Source organism: Episyrphus balteatus, chromosome 3 (assembly GCF_945859705.1).
Source record: "Episyrphus balteatus chromosome 3, idEpiBalt1.1, whole genome shotgun sequence".
Taxonomy (NCBI): domain Eukaryota; kingdom Metazoa; phylum Arthropoda; class Insecta; order Diptera; family Syrphidae; genus Episyrphus; species Episyrphus balteatus.
In genome coordinates this window covers 87,023,864-87,033,558 of record NC_079136.1, presented here as the reverse complement: position 1 = coordinate 87,033,558, position 9,695 = coordinate 87,023,864, and positions in this window count along the sequence as shown.

The window sequence follows — 9,695 nt, the reverse complement described above, 5'->3', positions numbered from 1 at the left end:
ATGTTCAATGCAAGAATTGTAGACCAGATTATTATATATAAAAAGTGTCATGACACTTTTATTCCTAAGACCCACCGTTTCTTAGGTATAACGATTCAAAAAGTTGAAGTTTAGTTGTAATCGTCATAATCCTATTCCTGAAAAAAAAACTCCTAACTGAAAAGTTCCTGAAATTTCATTATTTTTTTAGCTTGAATTTCGTTCCTCAACTGTTAAGAATATGGGGAAACCAAAAAAAAATGAAAATTTTCGCCATTTTTCCGATTGGGGCCCTTCTCCCGAAACCATTTCCCTGGGAATTTTTGTTTAGAATATGTCTGAAAATATACAGGGTGTGCAATAGAGAATGGACAACCCTAAAACGGCTTATAGCTACTCTTATGATTGTTCTAAAAACAGATAGAAAAAAGTTCTATCGCAACCAGTTCATAAAATATGGACCTTTTTTTCGTTCAGTGTATTTTAAATTTTATCATCTTATGTTTTCGTTCACTACAACCACGAATGAATGGAATTTTATTTATTTCTTTTTTTTATAATTTTCTACAGTAATTGGATGAGTACATAAACACTTTAAAAATTTCATAGCTATTGCACATTTTCGTAAAAAAAATTTTGAAATCTGTTTTTTGATGCAAAATGTAAAAAAAGTATTTTATGAAAAATTTTAAACAACTGTGGTATAAAATAAATCTATAGAAACCTAGGTGGCCATCTTTCTTAAAAATATTCTCCTTATACCAGAATATTTTTAAGAAAGGTGTTTAAAATTTTTCATAAAATACTTTTTTTACATTTTGCATCAAAAAACAGATTTCAAAATTTTTTGAACCTTTTGACCTTTTGACCCCTATAACTCTTAACGCGGACACGATATCAATGTCGATTTTTCACATCTTCATAACATCGCCGTCGTTAAGCTGTATACCAAAATTCAGCCCAGTAGGAATTTTTCCGCAGATAAAACCTAAAATTACTGGACTATAGTGTTTGGGTTTGATTTTATAATTTCTTAGGAGAAAAAGTCAAAGGAAAACAAATACACACAAAACAACAAAAACGAAATTTTTTAAATTTTGGGGTGTAGTTTCATTTTGTTTTTGAGGCGTAATTTCATTTTGAAATAAAACTTCAACACTAATTTTGAGGCTTACTTTCATTTTAATTTATTTCATTTTTTTTATAATTTACATGAAAATGCTAAACTGAATTGTATTTCAAAAAACTTTTGTGAAATTCCGCTTATCAAGGGCACAGAATTGTCAAAGTAACGCTTATTTTGGACTCGCTGATGGTTTGCAGCTAGATTTTTACATTGAAAAGCATTAGTAAATAACAGAATAGCTGACAAAATCGCGTGATTATTCTAAAATAAGGTCATTATGAAAAATTGGAGTTTTATTTCATTTTTCTAAAAAAAGGTCAAAAGAGGCAATAACTTCTTTTGACCTTTTTTTAGAAAAATAAGGCTTGGCCACACCGGATGGTATGCGGTGTAGCGGTATGGGTAGAGGTAATGGTACTTGTATGAACAAAATTTCAAACTGACATATCAACGTTCACATGTGGAATTTTTTTCATACAAATATCGTTACCGCTACCCGTACCGCTACCGCATACCCTCCGGTGTGGCCAAGCCTTTAAAGGCTTGACCACACCGAAGGGGACATTCGGTAGAGGTACGGGTACTTGTATGAAAAAAAAATCCAAACTGACACAAACGTCAAGATGTGGAATTTTTTTAATACAAATATCGTTACCGCTACCTGTACCGCTACCGCATACCCTCCGGTGTGTACCGAAGGGTACATGCGATAGCGGTAAGGCTAATTGTATGAAAAAAATACCAAACTGCAACAACAACGTTTAGGTGTGGAATATTTTTCATACAATTACCCGTACCGCTACCGCACATACCCTTCGGTGTGGCCAAACCTTTATTTCATTTATTTTTGAGGCATTTTTTCATTTCGTTATGGCTTTATTTTATTGGAGCATAATTTCATTATACAAAAATACCCCAATTTGGGACCTTATATCATTTTTTCTTTTGGGGACTTATTTCCATTAGAAAAGTTTAGTTTAGGTCTCAAATACAAAATAAAAATTTTATGTTGTTAACCTTTGTAATAAATGTTCAAATTAAACGCATTTGTATAAAAATGTTAATTTTCAATTGATGTGTGAGGTCTAACAATTCCAACAAGAGAAGACTCTACTATGGCCAAAAATTATTTGAGTAGACTCGAAGATAGTACCGAAAACCAAGTGCAGATTTTTTACAACAAAAAAAAGACAAAAAACCAAGAAATAAATTAGATTTCACTTTTGTCAAAAATTACACTGTGTTACAAAAACTGATATTTAAAGATTACTCTAGTCACGACTTAGTACGTTTTGTCAAACATAGCAAAGTGGCCTACTTTCTTCCTTCAATATACCCTTAAAATCTGGATTTAAGGCAAACAAAAGCAATAAAGGTATTCCCCATTCGATGCAAATGGTCTTGTATCGTTGCAAAAGAAGTGTAACATTTTGTTACCCTAAAACAACCAAATATATAGACTAAAAATTTTTTACACTTTTGTACTTTTGCTATATATAAATAAAATTCACGACTGGGTCGCACGAACTTGCTCTTAGAGTTAAAGTTGCTTAAATTTTTAAGATATTTTATATAGAAATTTGGAAAAAAAAATTAAATTCGTTTTTTAAAAAAATAAAATAAAATCTGAAATCAAATTGCCCTCCAAAACAGGTATGCAGTTTTGATTGATATTTTAAGATGCATTTTTAGAAAAAAAATTTCAAAATCGTTAGAGCCGTTTTTTAAAAAAAACTAATTTTTATAAATAATTTTTTGGAAAAAATGTTTTAAAATAAAATTGGTATGCCATTTTGTAGAAATAACTAATCAACATCTAAAAACAAAATTTCAAAAAAAATTCAATTCAAAACAAAATTTTCAAATTTTGTTTTTAAATCCAAAAATTATTTTGTTTTGGAAATTAGTTTTTTGGTTTATATTTAAATTATATAAATGCTTCCTCACAAAAAGTTTTGTTGAAATCGGATTTGAAAAAAAAACGGTTCTATGGCAGGTACCGTTAATAATAATTTTCCAAAAAAAAATTTTTCATTAGAAGATAGAGCCTAGCTTAAAACTTACATTTGAATTTTTAAACAAAATCGTTGGAGCCGTTTTCGAGATATTTCAATTTTTCTAAAATCGGTATATGATAAATACCGTTATTTTTGGTCCAAGAAAATTAATTCTAAAAATCCCTCTGGAGAGTCGCCAAATAACGCTACATACCAAGTTTGACATTAATCGGTCCATCCGTTTAGGCTGTAGCTCCTTATACAGACAGACAGACAGACAGACGGACTCTACCATCGTAATGTCATGGAAAAATGTTATCTCAACTTTTTTTTTTGTACGAATGCATAACTTGATATTATATAGTACCTACATATATCGCAAGTAAAAATACAATGTTGCAAAATTTGTTTATTTTTAGTTGTAATAGTAGAAAAATAAAAGTTAGCAATCCTAGTGTGCTAGCGTTGTCAATTTTCAAATGACTTGGGTCCTTGGGTGTAGAACAAGATATTTAGGCCATATAAGATCAAGAATATCTAGAATACTGTTTTTAGCTAAATTTTTTGCACTTTGTTATCGATTTAGGTTATATGCTAATTAAAGAACGTCATGTAATTTTTTTTTCTATATTAAATAAAATAGGTAGGTAGATATATATACTACATATTAGACTGATTCAAAAAAAAAATTTTTTTCTTTTGTTCAAAGCATTGTTGAAAATATTGTTGGAAATGACGACAAAAAAATACTGTAAAAGTTTCAGCCCTTAATGTTAACATTTAGTACCGCCGCATCGCAATTTTCTATTTCCCATACGATTTGTATGGGAAAGATTGTGTATTTTTGTTTAGAATTTTGTATCTTTTTAATGATTCATCAAAAAGGCTAGATTTAATCATTTTCTTGTATAAAATTGAACGCTCTACAATATTGCATTTATGAAATTAAAAAAAAACGGACGCGAAAAATTAATTAAAATAATTTTTAGTTGAAAAAATGAATAATTCGAATTTATTGAAGAAATCTAATATGATAGTTTTAGGGGTTTGTGTGTTATATAAAAGGATCTGTGAAACCAAAACACAACATAGAATACAAATATTCGAAAATTTTGCCAAATTTTTTGAAAAACATAATAATTTCGTCAAAAAATCGGAAAAAAATGAGAAAAAATTACTTTTTATATTTTAAAGTTGAATAACTTCGAAACGCGGGGGTAAATCAAAAAATAAATAAGAGCTTTTTTGTAGAGCGGACAATTTTATAAAAGAAAATGATTTTTTCAAGCCTTTTGGATGAACCATTAAAAAGATACAAAATTCTAAACACAAATACACAATCTTTCCCATACAAATCGTATGGGAAATAGAAAATTGCGATGCGGCGGTACTAAATGTTAACATTAAGGGCTGTAACTTTTACAGTATTTTTTTTTTCATCATTTCCAACAATATTTTCAACAATGCTTTAAAAAAAAAAAAAAAAATTTTTTTGAATCAGTCTACTACATATAATTATTTTCAAATTCAAAGAGGTACTTTTTATGAGAATAGTTTGAGAACTGACTGAGAAAAAAAATTAAACGATTACCAATGCCCTATCTGATAAGACACCGTTGCCCTACCTTAAATTCAACTCTGGCTAGGAGCCTGGTTCGACCATTTGTACAAATCAAAAATGGAAAAAAATAGGGACCAGTTTTGTAAGTAAGTGGTACATTAGTGGCAATTGTCTATTTCCCTTAAGCCTTCTTCATTCCTATTTTTACCCCTTGGATAATTTTCGAAAATCTTAAAAAAAAAGTTGTAATTTTTTTCGCTGAATGCATAGACCAAAACTTGTTTCTGGACTTTGATCCGAAAATATCTGCTTCCGAATGAAAAAAAAAAAATTTATTTCTCCCCGTTTTTAGAAATTTTCTAATAAAATTTAATTAATATTATTATTTTTTTTACTATCAAATGAAAACCTTATAATAATAAGGCGAGATTTTTTCTTAACCATTTAAATCGTAAGCCATTCGGTAATGTTACGATTTGTTTTGGGTAATTGTTTATTTTTTTACGGGATATAGAAGAATGCGTATGAGAAAAGAATGAAATAATTTGGCTAAACATCAAAAACTTGATATCAATTTTACTCTCGAAACGCTCTCGTCTTGCAATACTATGAATCAGGCATTAATTAATTCTATTCACCAACTTCAGTTGTGCTTCTGTTTCATAATAGAAGTTAATTTTCGTAAAAAAATGTTTATTATATTTTTTTTGTTTTTATTCCTACCATTTCCTTTCTTTTTTTTTTGTATCCCATTGCTGACTGAACCTCTTCTTAAGATGAGGAAAGAAAAAAAAAAAAATTTTTATGTAGAAAACAAGAAAAAGCCAACAAATCTGCAAATCTTTTCGCACCATCTCAAATTGCTCATTAACATTTTGTGTTTTCATATCACCTGTGAAAATCGTCCTCCTCGGGGACTTGGAAGAATGCATTGCCAGGCTATAGGCTCTCACACATCCAGCAGGAACTTAGTTGAGTTTATGCTGTGTACCAACAGTGTTTTCCCATACTTACTATATACAAAACTAAAAGCCAAGATATATCCTCTCTGCTACCGTTTTAAAGGTCGTCTCTTTTCAAGAACCAAAATAACCACCAAGTACGACGCCTGAACGCTGCGCCCGTCACCATCACCACCGTAAAAGTTTCTCAATGAAAACGAATTTTGTGCAGATTGTCTGTCGCGACGAATCGAGTTGCAACTACTCGTCCTATTCCAGTCAAGTGGCAACGATTTATGTTTAATATTAAAATCGTTTAAATGGCAAATCTTTAACTCTCAACAGTAGTCAAAGTGTCCCTGTTTTCCGTCCCTCCAAGCTCCAACTCCAATCTACAGAGGCAGCAGACAAGGATGAGCTGAATCAGCAACCAGCCTCAGCTCCAGAAGCACTGTGCATGAAATCGCGAAAACAGATTTCTTAATTTAATTGGCTACTGAAGAAGAAGCACTAAGACGTATATAGTAAGCCACCATCATCGGTTCCAGTGACCGAAGGTATACGAAGCCCAACTTATAGACTGCCACTCTACCAGCCAAACTGTCTGAGTGCGCGATTCCCTTCAGTTTAGGCCATCTACCTTGCACCATACATCGTGTGTGCAGGCCGAACCAAATAAAATGCCAAATAGATGGATATCTGTGAACTGTTGCATAGCTTTGGAATTTTGAGAGTAAGTCCATCTCTGGCTTTTACTGTATTATATGACTGTAGTCTGTAGGACGTGAACGACGAGTTGTCTTTGGAGAATCACAAGACAGTGACTTCTTCTTAGCTGGATCTTTTTCTTTATATGTCGATCCTCGATCGACACTCATATGTATCTACTTCTACATATTGTAAAGTGTGTCGTTTTCTTCAGTTTTTTTTGTTTTGCTTTGTTTACAAACCAGGAACGTGGGAAAAAGGGCGATGAAGGATGTGCGATAAAATATTTGTTTTATTAATTACTAATGGAATAAATTTTAACTTTGAATTATATTAAATAAAGCCTTTTAATCAATACATTGTGTGCTTAGCCTATCCCTTAAGATTTCGACGAAAAAAGAAAAATATAATCAAACCAAGACTGATAGCCTACGAAAAAGAACAAATTACTTTAAAACGCCTTTAACATCTCTTAAAGTTAAAGTGGTATCACTTAAACCTTCTAATGATTTTCTTAATTAGATTTAATTTTCAAATGGCTTTACTGCCTCAATTCCAGCTGACCATTTTGGTTGCTGACCTGCCCGAAGCATACAAATTCTCGATTGCATACAAAAACTCCCAGTAGAGGTAAGTTTAGTCGGTACCGCGTTAAAAGTAAGGACTTAAAAAAGGCGCACATAGGTATAAATCATTTTTCTAACATGCATGTCCTGACTAAACCTCCTGTTCTAGAAAAATGGTTTATACCTACCTACTATACCATTTGAAAACGGTGTTTATTGTAGACAAGAACTTCATCAAACATTTTTAATTTCTATTTTTATATCTAAAAAAAAAATGGCCTTATGAGTCAACAGACCTATTTCAAATGAGATAAAACCATTAACCCTCTTGGGGCGCCATCTAGCGTCAAAATAAAAGCCGTTTTACTCTTTTTTTCAAACTTTTCACAAATACGTAAGAATTAAAATACATTTACGTAAGTAAATTCTAGTCGTTTTTTTTTTACTCTGAGATGAAATTTCAGAATTCCACACTTTTGCTTTAAGAACACAACAAAATGAACGATCAGTATTATTTATAAATAGGTGCTATCGGAAACATAAATTTTCCTGTTTCTTTATTTTCAAACATGAATACGAAATGATAATGGAAAGTTTTCTTAGGAATTTTTTGGTATCGGCAATCAATTTCCAGGGAGTTGAGCTGTCATTTCAAAGAATTTTGTATTCCCTGAATACAACTTAAAACTTACTTCCAAAATAATCAAAAAAATGGTCAAGTGCTCAAAATATATGCTTAATTTTAGCAGCACGATAGCTTACAATAAAATCAGGATTTTGTTTTGTTAGTGTTTCGGGAATAAATACAATGATCTGATCTGGTTCAAGAGAAAAATGAAACACAGCTTTTATTGATAATGAAAAAAAAATTTAAGTGAATGTAAACTCAAAAATAAAATTCACAGGTCAACGCTTGGTGGAAGTTTGTTAATTGTTAATATTTATAAATGTTTTATATACCATTAATTCTTTTGTTTTGCAACTAAGAAAGTATTTAGTAGTATTTAAGTCAAAAAGTAGTAAGTAAGAAAAACTGTCAAAAAAATGAAAGTGTTTTTTTTTTTTTCTCGCTAGCGTAGTTTTTTTTGTAAAAAAGAGTTAACAAATTGTTTTTATACAAAAAAAAAATATGCTTTCCGCATTTTTTGTTTTTATTTTCTAGCCCGAAAAACCATACAAAAATGCGTTTGAAAATTTTCACTTTTGTACTTTTTCACATTTTGAGCCAATATGGTAGTTAAAGGTATAACTACAACGGCAACTTTTTGCAAAAAGCTAAAAAGTGATAGATTTCAAACTCATTTTATGATAAAAAGCTTATTTTTTGGTTTCAAAAAAAATTTTTGTAGTTTTTTTTATAAAAACGTAAATTTCCCACTTTTTAGGTCATTGTAGTTATGGCTTTAATATAAAAAAGATGTTTGTCGTGCTATGCAGTTGGTGTGGTAAAACCTTAAGAATTGATTTGTTTGATTAAAAAATGTCGATTCTCACTTTCAAAGGGATGTTTTGCTTAAAATTTTACTGCCACACAGTACCACGAATTACCTTTTTACTACTGTATACTGTGAAGATCTACACCTGAACGCACCTTTAATAAATGTGAACATACATATCTTTAATCATTAATAAAAGCAGAAACACAATCACGCTTTGCCGTCGATTTTGACAACTGCCAAAAGTTCAACCATACGAAATCTGTGTAACCTCCCACAATGACGCTTTTCCTACGTACGCTTTTTTTGACAAACGTAAGGACACGTAAGGAAGCGAGCAAAAGTTCAACCAGACTGAACTTTTGCTCGCTTTCTGACATTTATCAGACATAGTTACAGTCACCCACATAATTATTGGGCCAAATGTGAATAAAAAAAAATAAATTATTAGAAAACTAGGTGTGTTTTTTTGTTTCTCTATATAGATTTTGCACAAAAAAACGACATCGAGATATTTTAAATAAAAACAATTTACGTTTAAAAACAACAATAATTTAATGATGTTGTAGACTGAGTTTTATTGTTTGATTGTTTAAAAAAAAAAAACAATTTATTTTGATTGGTTTTGTTTTTACAACTATAGCATTAAAGAATAAACAAATTTCTATGTATTTTTTAAACACATTAATATCCTTCTTCATTTTTCCACATTTAAATCAAAATAAACCCTTGGCCCAATAATTTTGTAAGTGACTGTGTGTTTTTTTATTTGACAGCAGATTTTATGTTTCAATCACCTGTTCGAAGTCAAAGTGACAGAAGCGCGCTTTGAGGATTTCTCAACGTAACGCGATGACGCGTCTGGCAAAGCGTGATTGTGTTTCAGCTTTAAGTATCTCAACGCATTCATTAAAATTTTCCTGGAGAAATTTACACGGATTTGCACACACTTGGAAGATTTGACATTTCTCGAACGTCAAGCTGAAAGATTTCTTCGTGTTGTTAATTTGAAAACACCAACTTCAAATAAAGAGTAAATTCTAATTACTGTGACTTTTCTTTTTTATTACGGAAAAATATAAAATAAATAAAAAAAAAAACAATTTGCGATCAAAATATATTTTTTCCTGGCATAGTTATTGTGAAAAAAGTCAAATTACTGTGACTTTTCTTCCCGTGATTGTCTTCAGGATATTTTTCGTCTGTAAAACGACAGCATACGGCCAAAATAATTAAAGCTGAAACACAATCACGCTTTGCCGTCGATTTTGACAACTGCGAAAAGTTCAACTATAGGAAATCTGTGTATCCTCACACAATGACGCTTTTCTTACGTACGCTTTTTTTGACAAACGTAAGGAAACGTAAGAAAGCGAGCAAA